General features: G+C 36.6%; 1 long non-coding RNA gene across 1 annotated transcript in view; it reads left to right on the top strand.

Moving 5' to 3' along the window:
* The window catches only part of LOC307192705, a 796,377-nt gene that overhangs the window by 354,029 nt on the left and 427,419 nt on the right, over nucleotides 1–14,929 (top strand). Inside the window, exon 5 of the long non-coding RNA XR_013830162.1 lies at nucleotides 4,005–4,081. This is a non-coding gene — a long non-coding RNA (uncharacterized lncRNA). The remainder of the gene's footprint in view (nucleotides 1–4,004; nucleotides 4,082–14,929) is intronic.

Consider the following 14,929-nt stretch of genomic DNA (forward strand, 5'->3'; position numbering starts at 1 on the left):
TCATAACTGGAACCCTTGATTTGATGAAACCAAAGTAACGACCCAAGTCCTAAACTGTAAGCTTCTAACCTTGGACCCATTAAAGGACATTCTTTTTTATTGTTCATAGCAGCACCTGTGGCTATCTACTAGGTGCAAATTCAGACAAAGTCAGGTTTTAAAGTATCCTTCCCCTCGTCAGATTCATCAGGGATTTGGTTGATAAATACTTTGGCTATGGTTTTACATTTGTGCCTCATCACAATATAGTTATAATTTCTAGTCAATCTTTTTTTATCTTTCCATTTTAGTTTTGAGATAATTCTACCAGGGTTTTGAACAAAGAGGATACTTCGTTTAATTCAATACCTGGGCCCTCATTCCATTTTTTTTTTCACTTGAGAAATTAAATACATTTCCACTGTTTAGTGATTGGACGTGGATGGGTGATCACTGAATTTTTCTTTGAGTTTCTGGTTTCTTAGAGAATAGTTTGGACAACCTATTGAGATATTCATTGAAAAGAGCAGAAACTCACTGAAAAAGCTCAAATGAGAAGAACAAAGAAACAGTTAAAAAATAGATGCAGTCCTCCGAAAAGCTCAAAATGCTTTCAATTTTGAAGAAGTGTCCCTCTGCAGTGAAAGAAAGCTCTCATTAAAGTGTTGATTCTTATGAGCTTTGAGTTTCAAATGTTAAGGTGGTGATGTTCTTCAGAAATACGGCATCGGTAGTTCCAAAGTTCATCAATTTGTCTCGGGTGAAACAAAATTCTGAGACACCTCATTAGGTAAAACATACCTTCGTGTCTGACACTTAGCAGCATTACGTGATTCTCTTGTGAGACATTCATTTTTGCTTGTTTAGTATAGAATGAAACTCTCTCAGGATAAGAATTGCTGAGAGTAATAAGAATATAATAAAATATTTCAATCTGTCTTCAAAATGATTAGCTTGGGAACAGGGTCTGCCCAAATTCTATAGTAGGAAACATTTTAATTCATGTGTGTATATTTTATTGTGCTGGCATCTGGGCATTTATATTTAGCTGTAATTAACATAATGTAAAGTACATAGGTCTTGAATGTTCAGTGAGTTCTGACAATTGTATACACCCATACAATGATCACCTCAAACAAGACACAATATTTCCCAGAAACTTACCTAATGCCCCTTTCCAGGCAATTTCCCTTGCAACTATTTTATCCAATTTTTATCACAATGGATTAGTTTTACTTGTTTTTAGATTTCACATAAATGGATCACACAATATGTGTTCTTTAGGTTCTGGCTTCTTTTGCTTAACAGAATGTTTTTGATACTTTTTGCATATTTTTGCATATATAATTAGTTCATTCATCCTTTATTGCTGAGTGCTTATATATTGTATAGATATACCACAATGTATTCCACTTTTCCACTCTTATGAATAATGCTGCTAAGAAGATTCAGATGTAAGTCTTTGTGAACATAGGTTTTTACTTCTTTTGTATGAATACTAATGGATAGAATTACTTGGTCATGGTGGCCATGGGGTGCGACTATTTATAAGAAAAAGCCAAATACTGTGTCAGTGAGGTTGTATCGTTTTACATCCCTACCATTAATGTTTGAAGGTTCCATTTGTTCCATATTGTTAACAGGTGGTTTTGTCAGTCCTTTTTAATTTTAGTATTTCTAGTGGATATGAAGTGCTAGCTCATTGTGGAGTTTTTCATATACCTATTGTCCCTTAATATTTATATTTTAATGAGGTATCGAAGTTTTTTTTTTTCTATTTGTCTTTAGGGTATTTTTCTTTTATTGTTGATCTTTAGGAGTTCTTTATACATCTGGATACAATTCCTTTGTCAAATCTAGGTACTATGAATATATATATGTTCACATATATTTTATATATATATGAATTCACATATACATGTATATATACTTACACATATATACATATATGAATTCACGTGTATGTGCATATATATATTATATCTGGATATAGAAAGAACTCCTAAACATCAACAATGAATGAAGAATAGCCTAATAAACAAAAAAATGTTAACAGATAACTCATAAAAGAAAATATATTGAGGCATATATGTACATGTATAATGTACTGTGAATATATATATTTACAAGAATTGTCAAATATTTAACAGAATTATGTGGGGTGTGTGTGTGTATATATAATATGTAGCTTGTTTACTCAGTTTTCTTAAGCTTTCTCTTTTTTGATTAATAACCTTTATTTTTTTACAGCAGTTTTAATTTACAGAAGAACTGAGTACAAAGAACAAAGAGTTCCCATATAACCCCTCAGCCTCTCAAATACAGTTTCCTCTTTCATTACTATCTTGGATTAGTGTGGTACAATTGTTACAATTGCTGACCGGATATTGATACATCATTGTAAACCAAAGTGTAGTAGTCTGCATCAGAGCTCATTCACTCTTTGTGTTGTACACTCTTGGGCTTTTGACAAATGAGTAATTACCTGTATCCATCATTGCAGTATAGAGAATACTTTCACTGCCTTAAAAATCCTCTGTGCTCCATCTACAGTAGTACTCCTTATCCATAGGGGGTATGTTCCAAGACCCCTAGTGGAGGCCTTAAACTGTGGCTAGTACCAAACCCCATATATATGTATACTATAATTTTAATGTACATAAATACCTATGATAAAGTTTAATTTATAAATTAAGCAATCCCACTACTGGGCATATACCCTGAGAAAACCGTAATTCAAAAAGAGTCATGTACCACAACGTTCATTGCAGCACTATTCACAATAGCCAGGACATGGAAGCAACCTAAGTGTCCATCGACAGATGAATGTATAAAGAAGATGTGGCACATATATACAATGGAATATTACTCAGCCATAAAAAGAAACGAAATTGAGTTATTTGTAGTGAGGTGGATGGACCTAGAGTCTGTCATACAGAGTGAAGTAAGTCAGAAAGACAAAAACAAATACTGTATGCTAACACATATATACAGAATCTAAAAAAAGAAAAAAATGGTTCTGAAGAACCTAGGGGCAGGACAGTAATAAAGACGGAGAGGTAGAGAATGGACTTGAGGACATGGGGAGGGGGAAGGGTAAGCTGGGACGAAGTGAGAAAGTGGAAAAAAAGATTAGGCACAGTCAGAGATAACAGTAATGAGTAATAAAATAGAACGTTCGTAATACTACACTGTAATAAAAGTTATGTGACTGGTCTTTCTCTCAAAATACCTTATTATACTGTACTCACCTTTCTTCTTGTGATGATGTGAGATGATAAAATCCCCACCTGGTGAGATGAAGACAAGTGAATGCTAAAGGCATTGTGACATAGCGTTAGGCCACCAGCCATGATGTTGTCAGCGGTTGGATGTCCGGAGCAGGTGATGTTATGGTTGGAGATCCCGGGCAGGAGAGTGTGCACAACCCAAGATTTCATCACACTGCTCAGAACGGTGTGCAATTTGAAACTTAAGTTTGTTGTTTCTGGAATTTTCCATTTTCAGACCACAACTGACTGCAGGTAACTGAAAGCACAAAAAACGGAACTGATGCTGAGGTGGGAGTAGTGAGCTCATCCCTCCCTGACCTCAAATCCCTAGCAACCACTGATCTTTTTACTGTCTCCATAGTTTCGTCTTGCTTAGAATGTACTCCAGTTGGAATCATGCAGTGTGTAGCCTTTGCAGATAGGCTTCTTTACCTTAGCAATATGCATTTTATGTTCCTCTGTCTTTCTGTGACTTGGTAGCTCATTTCTTTTTATCACTGAGTAATATTCCATTGTATATATGTACCAGTTTATTCATTCATCTACTGAAGGACATTTTGATTGCTTTCGGTTGTGAGTAAAGCTGGTATGAACATCTATGTACAGGTTTGTGTGTGGACATAAGTTTTCAACTCCTTTGGGTAAATACAAAAGAGTGAAATTGCTGGAACATACGGTAAGAGTATGCTTAGTTTCATAAGAAACTGCTGAGCTGTCTTCCAAACTGGTTCTTCTATCTTTCTTTCCCACCAGCAATGAAAATTCCTCTCGCTCCACATCCTGCCAGCATTTGGTGTTGTCAGTGCTTTGGATTCCAGCCATTATAAAAGGTATGTAGTGGTATCTTGTTATTTTAATTTGCAAGTCTCTGATGACATATGATGTGGAGCATCTTGTGCTTCTTTGCCATCTGTATTTGCATCTTTGTTGAGGTGTGTGTTCACATCTTTTGCCCATTTTTTAATAGGGTTGCTTTTTTTCATATTGTTGAGTTTTAAGAGTTTTTAATCTATTTTTGATACCAATCTTCTGTCCGATGTATGCTTTCCAAAGATTTTTTTCATGTCTGTGGCTTGTCTTTTTATTCTCTTACCTGTGTCTTTTGCATAGAAGATGTTTTTAATTTTAACGAAGTCCAACTTATCAGTTTTTTTCTTCCGTGTATCATGCTTTTGGTATTATATCTAAAAGGTTATTACCAATTCCAAGGTCACCTGGACTTTTCTCCTGTGTTATCTTCTAGGAGTTTTATAGTTTTGCAGTTTAGTCTATGATCCATATCAGGTTAATCTTTGTGAAAGCTGTAAGATCTATATCTAGATTTTTTTTTTTTTTGGCATGTTGTTGTCCAGTTCGTTGAAAATCACCGTTTGTTGAGAAGACTATCCTTTTTCCATTGAATTGCTTTTGCTTCTGTGCCAAGTATCAGCTGACTCCGTTTGTTGGGTCTACTGCTTGCCTCTTCAGTCTGTTCTCTTGACCTGTTCATCTATTCTTTCACCAGTACGACAATGTCTTGTTGACTGTAGCTTGATATTAAGTCTTAAAGTCTGGTAGTGTCAGTCCTCCAACTTTATTATTCTCTTTCAATATCATGTTGGCTATTCTGGGTCTTTTCCTTTTCCTTTTGAACCAGTTTGTAGATAGCCACAAAATAATTTCCTAGGGTTTGGATTAAGATTGCATTGAATCTATAGATCAAGTTGAAAAGACTGGGATCTTGGTAATATTGGGTCTGCCTATCCATGACATGAAATATTCTTCATTTATTTATTTTTATTTCTTTCATCAAAGCTTTGCAGTTTTCCTCATGAAGATCTTGTACATATTATTGTTAGATTTATCCCTGAGTATGTCTTTTTTTGGGTTGCTAATGTAAGTGGTATTACGTTTTCAATTTCAAATTCCGATTGCTAGTATATAAAAGAACAATTGAGTTTCGCATGGTAACCTTGTATCCTGCAACCTTTCTTAGTTCCAGATTAAGATTTTCTACTTAGACAATAGACAACCATGTCATCTGTGAACAGAGACAGTTTTATTTTTTTCTTCTCTTTTTCTTATATTACTGCATTAGTTGGGACTTCCAGTATGCTGTTGAAAGAAGTGGTGAGAGGTGATATCTTTGTTCCTCATCTGAGCAGAAAAGTATTTAGGTTCTTACTGCTAAGTACTGTGTCAACTGTTGGTATTTTGCACATGATCTTTACCAAGTTGAGGAAGTTACCTGTATTCTTAGTTTACTGAGAGTTTTTATCATGAATGGATATTGGATCTTGTCACATGTTTTTCTGCATCTACTGATATCATATGATTATTCTTCTTGAGCCTGTTGATGTGATAGTTTGTACATTAATCAATTTTCAATTAATCTATCTTTTGATAAGCAGAACTTTTTGATAAAATCTCATTCATGTTTTTTTATGGTTTTTGCTTTTTGTGTCCTATCTGGACTTCTTTGTAATGGGATTCTCTTTCATCATTATCCGGTAAAACAGTAGGAAATAATTTAGGACGTTTTAACAACAGCATTTTGGAGTCGTTAAAAATTACTGAGAATGAATTCTTTCATAAGCCACACTAACAAACAACTGTAGCAAGGGAAAAGAAACAGAACATGGACCTTAAACCATAGAATTTCTGGCAAAGCAATCAGTGAATTTTTAGCTTATAAACCCCTCAGAGTTCACCTTAGTTTAGATAATATCAGCCTGCCTGAGAAAGCAAGTAGACGGGAAATCTAGCCAGCTGGCCCTGCACTCAGTGGGCAGCACCCCCAGAGGTAGGGGCACTATTTTCTAATCAATCAAAGGTACCGTCCCTCAAAAAAGCCTTCTAGGGAGACTGCATCAGCCCTGAAGGTGTTGATTCAAGCCCTTTGACAACCAGTTGTCTGAATAAGTCTTATTTAAATCTTAAGTGCAGAACCAATGCAAACTACGGAAGTTCTGCTAGTTTTGAAAATGTGATTTGTTACAACTCGAATAATATACTGGGGGACATTTGAGCACAACGTGAATTTTGCACTTGTATATGTGTGCTTTTGTCTGCAGGAAACGCTCGATAAATGCAGGAAATGCACCTAGCTAAACCCAGTCCCATAGGTATATACAGAAAGCACACGCAAACATACCTTAAACCATCTACTTCAGTTCAACATGTGTTATACACACCCATTCACATCTGGATAACCCCGTTTCAATTCCAGATAACCCTGTTTCTACTGCTCACAATAACTTACAAGCTGAACCCTTCTAACACCCACTTCTAAGAGCAAACTTTAGTTCGTATCTATTGTAAAGTGCTGTATTTATTGTCATATTTCTGTGTTTATTAAATGTGTAAAATTGTGCCACTGCTTTTATTAGGTTCCTTTTAAAATTTTTTATGTTTATGTGTCACTGTTTTTGAGTGCTGCACCCCGACCCCATTTTTCTCATAAGCCTTGGGGTCTTTATTGTGTGAATTTGCATAATGTGATAATTTCTATAATGCAGCACCTATGTTGCATTGTAGTGGAATTGATGTATTTAGTTCCAGTCATGAAGAAGCTATTGCCCAAAGAATCTAAACCTAAAATAGCAGAAATTGTCACAAGGTAGAAAAGGAGAGAAGAGAGGTGTGTATGATTCAGCACGTATCTCTCACCACTCCTACCTCATGGGAGAGGGAAAGAGAAAGTTATCCCTGTCTCATCTTGGCTTCCTGAGTCCTCCTCATTCTTTAAAACCTGCCGCGGTGCTGCTTCTGGATTATACTCATGGCTTCACCTTGGCATTTATCCCTCTACTTTGTGTGATGGTGAGACATGTGTGTCCTTCTTCCTTTCACCAAAGGCGAAGGGCCGGAACTCTATGTTTGCTGTTATAACCTGTTTCAAGGTGTGAATCCTAAGAAGTGCTTTGTGTGGAATTACAAGAGTTCTTGCTACAAATAAAGGTTCTAAGACATCCTCTTGGGTGAACTAGGATGAAAGTTGTTGTTTAACACCTAACTGCCGAGCACAATGCTTGGGTATAGTATGTACTCAAATATCTAATGAAGGAAATAGTGAATGGTTACGAAGGTAATTGGTAGCCCATAGATCTGTTGAGATAATCAGTTAATCTGGAAGTTCCGAGATAAGGCTATATTTAATCAATAATTCTCTATATTGTTGTATCACTTACAAATAACAAAACGAGTAATATGGAAACAGTTATTTTGGCTAGGAGGGAGAGAAAGGAACCTATAAGAACCTTGCATAAATTATGCTTTTTAAGAAAGTCCTGTCTCTTGCATTTGACCTCAAGATCTGAAAATGGAAGTGTGACCCTAAGTAGTTTCTGATTTCTAACTAACTTTGCGTAGGAAAGGCATTTAGATAGGTGTAAACAGTTAGGAATGGTATTAAATTAAGCATATGCTGTGTTTCCATCACACTGTTACTGCTCATACCTGGATTCGAGTCTCCCTTCCCTCTTCAGTGGATTCCTGCCGTCCTCTCCCCTCTCCATGCACATCTCCTGACAGCCTATTCTCAGGACAGCCCCTTCCTTGAACAGTCCTCTTAAAATGTGAATTAGATAACTTCAGGCTCCTTCCTGCCGGGCAGCCTGCCATAGCCCGCCATCTTGCTCAGAGTAGAAAGCCAGTGACCTTCGCTTACGTGGCTCTGTGTCCTTCTTACCTCTCTGTCCTGGACCCACATCTCCCAGTCCTCTCTCTCTCCCCTACGCCCACCTCTCACCTCTGCTCCAGCCTCAGTGCTTTCGGACCCTTCTACCTATCAGAACGCTCCAATATTTTCTGTGCACCGCTTCCTCTGCTTGGACCATCACCGTGCAGATATTGAAGGGCTCCCTCCCTCCCCTCCTTGAGCGCTTCCTTCTGATGACACCTTCTTAATAATCCCTATCCAGACTACGGTATTTAAAATTTCACCTCCACACGCTCCCCCCGCCCCCCCCCCCCGGTTCGTTCCCTTTTCTTTGCTCGTATCACCTTCACTTCCTAGCCTACTCTGTAGTTTTCACTCTATGTTAACTGCCCATCTTTCCCATTCTAAAACATAAGCTTTAAAAGGGCAGAGATCTTTCTGTGTTTTGTTCACTGATGTGTTCCCAGGGCTTAGAATAGTGCCGAGAATACAGTGGGTGCCCGATAAATACTCTTGAATGAATAAGACTGTTAATCAGCATTTCACAAATCCTTCTACCACTGCTGCAGTGTGTTTCTAACGGTTTCAAAGTTCACTAACAGCAAGCACAGCAGGCTTAAAACTAGAAGGGTAATGATGAAACGGAAAACAAAGTTCCAAGTACAGCCAGGCCGAGCACTAAAACTGCAGTTTTGGTGATGAAAACGCTCAGATAGGGACTGTTTACATAAAAGCAAAAGGAAAAAAATCTATTAATGTTAAGGTGACATTTGGAAGGGACACATACAATTTGTCTTCTTAAATTTTAATTACTAGGAAATACTTATTGTTATTTGTGATGTTTTCCCCTCGCCATTCTATTAAAGATAAAGATATATTGACTATAATAATATTGATTCAGCTCTTTCAAAGAGGGAACAAAAACTCTTAGCCTGTGTTTTTCCATTGGGATTGTGCTATTTAAAACAGTGGGGCAGAAAAGCAAGTGAGCATGACTGTTTAATTACATTTAGAACATGCTACCAATTCAACTATTGATTTTACTTCATTTGCCATCTTATAATATATTATATACTTTTTCATCCATTCTACATAATGTTAGGTATAGAATTTCATATTTATAAATTATTTTAATATTTAATGCCTTCCCATTTAGGTTTTTAAATCACATGTTTTCTAATAAACTAAAATAATCAGCATCATGCTGAAAATTTAGGAAAAAGGTATAGATATAGATCAAACCTTATGACATATAACAATTTTGAGCATTTTTAGAAAATGCAAAACTGTATCTCAATATTAAATGTACCAAATTATATGTATTAATTAGAATTTATAGATTCATATAATAGAAACTCTGTGTAATGGTACAAATACTGGACAGCAGTATATAATGAAATGTAATTCATATATGTAGGTAATGTGGAAACTGAAATGTAAATTTATGTGATTTAATAAGGTTGTTATTGAACAACATATAAAAATTGAACATGGAAAAGCTTGGCTTTATTAGCATGGGATACAAATTATTTTAAAAATTTTATTTGAAACATAAATTTTACTGCTATGTATAAGGGTTCTAATTCTCTTGTATAACAGAGCCATGATATTTTAGAAGAGTGATAAGATCATTAGCAATAAACTAAAATCGATATAAATACCACATACATACTTGTTTGTGTGTGTGTGTTATAGGTATAGCTTATAACCACTGATGTATAACAGTAAATATTAAGTGAACAAAACTGCCATATATAGCGAGCAAGTTGGTAATGGCATTTCATCATTTGTTACAGCTAGCAAACGGGAAAAGAAATATCCGAAGTATATATGGCTGGTGTTATTCAACACCACTTCGGCCTTTGTCTGCAGGTTGTTTCCTTGATCTGTGAAAGCATTAGGGAATGACCACTAATTAGTGTTATAAGACCAAACGATGGTAATATCGGGTGCCACCCAGGCTATCTGAGTTGCTAATGTACAGTCCCATTCCAGGAGAGCTGTCACTATAAAATCAGGTCAGCATGGCAGCAGAAATCTATAAATGTAGTGCCTATGTCATACCCTATCATCTCTGGAAGGAGCACGCACCCTGTCTTTTTAAAAGAGGTTTCCATATGCTGTAGGAGACATCTGTGATAAATTAAGCACTTCTTTCTAGACACTGAAAACATAATAGTGATATAATTAATTACAGTCATATTCTTGTTAAAATTGTTCAGAAAAATTACACCTTTTTCGATTAGCATGAAATATAAGTGTCAAATCCGTAATAAAACCCTGATCAATAAAACAATAATAATTGTGTTGTTAAAAGCAGACATCGCAAGGTGTTCATGGCAACATATTTTAAAGGTTAGAAACCCTTTTAAAATAAACGGATTTCATCTTTACACTATGTCATCTAAATCATTACTGTGTTTGTGTATACAATTATAATCAGACGATAAATTGCAGCTATTGAATGGATTAAGTCTGCACTTCTTGACCTCATAAATCTGAGATTGTCATAGCTTTAGAAAATGCTTGTGTAACAATCAGTTGATTACATGGCATGAGCAGCTGCGTGCATGTTAAATATGAAAGGGAAAGGGTAATGCAGAGTTCAATGGTAGGACTTTGTAACATATTTGACACTTTCCTTTAACACTTTCAAACCCTTCCTTTGGAACGTGCCCTACATTTTAGTAGGTTTACACATGTCATAGAAGGATGTTAAGAAAGTTTGAACTAACCAAATGAGCTCTAACTGAAATGTCAGTATTCCTTAAGATTCCCTGGAAATATCCATTCATGTTAAATCATTGTATTTTTAACAGAGTATCCTGAGGAAGGATGTAGTGGTGAGAAATACTTCGCAGTACACTTGAGTTAGCGATGTAGGGGAAAAAAGAAAACTTCGCCAATCCAAAATGGCATTCTAAAAGTGTACCATTTGCACCGGGTATGTTAGGCCTCTGACACCCCCTCAGTTTATATATTAAAAAAAAAAAAAGTTCAAAATTATAAAAGTGGTTATCTCACCACTAATGAAAGTAAAATACTTAAAGTAGCAATACACTACTGGTTTCTGTAAGAGGCTATCCCTGAATCTGCTATTTTATGCTTAATTCACGGGGTATTATGTCCATATTAAATCTTCTTAGGAGAATTAGTTTTAACTCAAATTTATCTATTTGTATATAGCTTCCACCTTCAAAAATTTATAAGAATATGACCCAATTTTGAAAATCTCATATATTAAAATGGTATTAATCAAAGATTCAAAGAGAATTAGATTATTAATAATGAAATATTTTCATTTACTTTAATTTTCTCAGATGAAGGGAACTAAAGTGTGCTTTAAGCGTTAGTTAGGAATTTACAGCCTGCTCGTAAAAGTGGCATTTTTCTCATTTTGTATAAAAAGAGAGTATAGAATAGCTAAATAACTAATCCCAAGGTCACAACCAAAAGGGGAATCGGGGAAAATCAAAAGAGAATTCTGAATTTCAAGGTTCTGAGAAACAATTGCCTTTTTATAACTCCAACTTAATAACATTTAATGATTAAATTACCATGAAAATAAAACATCTTGTTCGAAAAGCGGTCTAGTGTGGAAAAATACAAGACACTGATCTATGATACATGCTTAGTTTCATTAAAACAGTCTTATCATAGATTAGACCTGGAGTATCCCCACCTGCCTGGGGAGCCTGCCAGCTTTCAGAGGGCTGTGTAAGGGAGCGTCCACATCCTAGAAGAGATGGGATGTTTTGCCTCCATGGATTTTGACCCAGGTAGTTGATGATCACAAACAGTTGCACAGATGTCTCATTCTGACTTTTGAGGTCGTATCCACACAGATTGCAACCTCATTGGATGTTGAAATTGACAGTTTTGTTAGATATGCCAAGAAGACTGATGTTGTAGTCTTTGGTAACTATGAAAAGCTGCTTACTATTGCCTAGGAATAATGGTTAAGATTTGAGCGTCAGTCTTTGCATTGGATAACGTACTTATTGTCTTTCAAGCAACCCGCGATGAAATTATCATTATCCTCAATATCCAGATTAGAAAGTTAAGGGATTAAGTGTATTGACCAAGGTCACAGAGCTGGAGGATGGTGTAATCAGATGTAGGACCAGGTTTCTGAACTTCCACAATTTAAATTCTTAACCCCTGAGCAATACTGCCCCCAGGCTTTGCTCTTCTCAGCTCACATTGATGTCCCAGACAGGGGCTTCTGAACCTCAACAAAAAGCCTTTCAACAGGCTGCTTTAAAAGTAAACATGTTAATCCCAAATTTTGGCCTAAATGTGACCCATTGACCAGTATGGCTGGTTTTCTTTTTTTCAACGTCATTGACTTGACTAGCTGTATGATAAAGTACAGCTCCTCCAGTTATCAGTGTTGATGGGTATTCCATTTAGGTGAAAAATACAGTCAGTTAAAGTTTACCGTTTCACTCAGACCAGAATGTTTTTCAAATAAGTAGTTAAACCAATCAGACAACTGCTGAGAGGAATATTTCCTTTAAATAGAGTGCTTGTTTGCCACCGTATGAACTGAAAGGGACTTACTCAAAATTTGTCAAATCAGTTTGTTGTTTTCTTTAGCATCATTGATAGAAACATTCAATGAATTAATTCCATCATTTAATTACTTTAGGTAAATATGCCAAATGGAAATATTGGCATTTGGGGTTCTTTGATCTCGACGGTTCTGTGGCATCAACACAACCTTGCTTAACTTGATTTTTTCTTTTTTTTTTTAAAGAAGTTTCTTTTTGTGTTTTGTAAAATTAATTTATTTAGTTTTGGCTGCATTGGGTCTTTGTTGCTGTGCGTGGACTTTCTCTAATTGTGGTGAGCGGGGGCTACTCTGCCTTGTGGTGCGCGGGCTTCTCATTGCGGTGGCTTCTCTTGTTGTGGAGCATGGGCTCTAGGGCACACGGGCTTCAGTAGTTGTGGCACGTGGGCTCAGTAGTTGTGGCTCACGGGCTCTAGAGCACAGGCTCAGTAGTTGTGCTGCATGGGCTTAGTTGCTCCGCAGCATGTGGGATCTTCCTGGACCAGGGCTCGAACCTGTGTCCCTTGCATTGGCAGGCAGATTCTTAACCACTGTGCCACCAGGGAAGTCCCAACTTGGTTTTTTCTTAACTGAGTTCAGGCAGTTTTTTCCACCATGTTCCTCCTTGCTCTCTGGGTTCCTCCTTCATTGTCTTTCTGACTTTTGAAAGTACCTGTTTCTACCAACATAGGGTCTTTAAACATGTTTTTCCCATGGACGTGTTTCCTCACTCCCTTGCCCCACCCTGTCCCAGTTTCAGTATGTCTTCAGATTTAAAGTTAGTGGTCCCTTCTCTAAAGAAGAGACCCTGACCTCTGTGACTAGGATGAAAGCCCCTACTGCAGGGTACTGGGACACATGGTACCTTCCTTGGTAGCAGTTGTCTGCATACTTGAATTATATATTTATTGGTGTCATTCTCTGATTAATGCCTGTTTCTCAACAGCCTGTAAGCTCCATGCAGACAGGCACCATGTCTGCTTTTGCTCATCATTTTCTCCCAGTACCTATGACAGTCCCTAGTATATATTAGATAATGTTGAATGAAGGGGTAATGAATATCATGCTGAGTAATCCAGACATGGTACACCTGTGAGTAAAAAGGTGAATCCATTGACTTCTAACCAACTTTAATGAGATCTGATTTGCAGTAAATAAAATGCACCCATTTTTAAGTGCTTTTGAATTAAGTAGTTTTGAATATGTTGTTTTTCCATAGGCTGCCTTTTCCCAGTACTGAGCTGTAACACAATAGTTAAGTCTTCGGATGTCCCTGGACTTCAGACTTTGTCTGTGGATAAGGGATTAGGCTGTTCCTAAGGTCCCTGCCCACTCTAGGATTCTAGATCTGTGCTCAGGCCATGTGTACTTGAGAGCACCTTTAAAGGTATATTTTCTTGAAAGGGTAGCTGTAGCTTTAGAAACTTGTCAAAAGATCAGCTCAGCCTAGCCTGATGACGTTAGTAGTTATTTGCTTACACACTCCTTCTTAATGTATCAAATTTGAATTTTTAAGTTATCTCAACTTTGAAAAATGAGGATCTCGTCCCCTTATGATAGCCTTTCTCTGAATATGTGGTTCGATATCTTAGTTAACATTTCCATATCCTAGAGAATTCTTTCACTATATATACGTATATCAGACCATCATAGTATATACCTTAAATATATTACAATTTTATTTGTCAGTTATACCCCAATAAAGCTGAGAAAAATTCCATTTCTTAGAATTGAAAACAGAATATTTAGACCACTTCAAGTAGAGTTGTGGTAGCTCTTTTCCATCAGGGCCACTGAAGCAGCAAAAGAAAAATTAAACCAGGCCTACTTTATTTATTTATTTATTTATCTGTCTGTCTATTTTAATAGATCTTTATTGGAGTCTAATTCTTCACAATACTGTGTTAGTTTCTGTTGTACACCAAAAAGCATAAAGATAAAGATGTTTCTCTTCTTTCTGCCTATTTTTGTATCTTCTTCTTGCCCACATACTCTCTCCTTCCCTCCTCCTCTCTCTCTTTTTTTTCTTCCTCACTGCCTCCTTCCCTCCTTCCAGCCTTTCTTCCTTCCTGATCGCCCTCCTTTCTTATCTTAATAGCAGGAATACAGAAACAGTCCATTGATCTACTTTTTGAATTGAGAGCAAGGAATAACAAATTGTTCACCAGATGTAACACATAATTGAAAACATATTCAGACACTGTTCTATGGATGGCAATTAGAGAAAGATGAATTGAATAAAAAAAGGAAATAAAAAGAGAACAAGAACAGATGAGCAGTGAGAGCAAAAACACCCAACAGGTTAGAACCCCCCATAGAGGAATGGAAAGAAAAGAGGAAACATAGAGGGAGCCTGACACAACCACTACCTACAGCGGCATCTATTTTGATAAAATAGAGGCTCTCTATTTTTAGGTGAGATATACCCAGTGGTGAATATTTAGGACATTGATTCTCAGATGATGCCCTTGCACTGGACATTTGAAG

The sequence above is a fragment of the Stenella coeruleoalba genome, assembly GCF_951394435.1.
Source record: "Stenella coeruleoalba genome assembly, chromosome: 10".
NCBI classification, from domain to species: domain Eukaryota; kingdom Metazoa; phylum Chordata; class Mammalia; order Artiodactyla; family Delphinidae; genus Stenella; species Stenella coeruleoalba.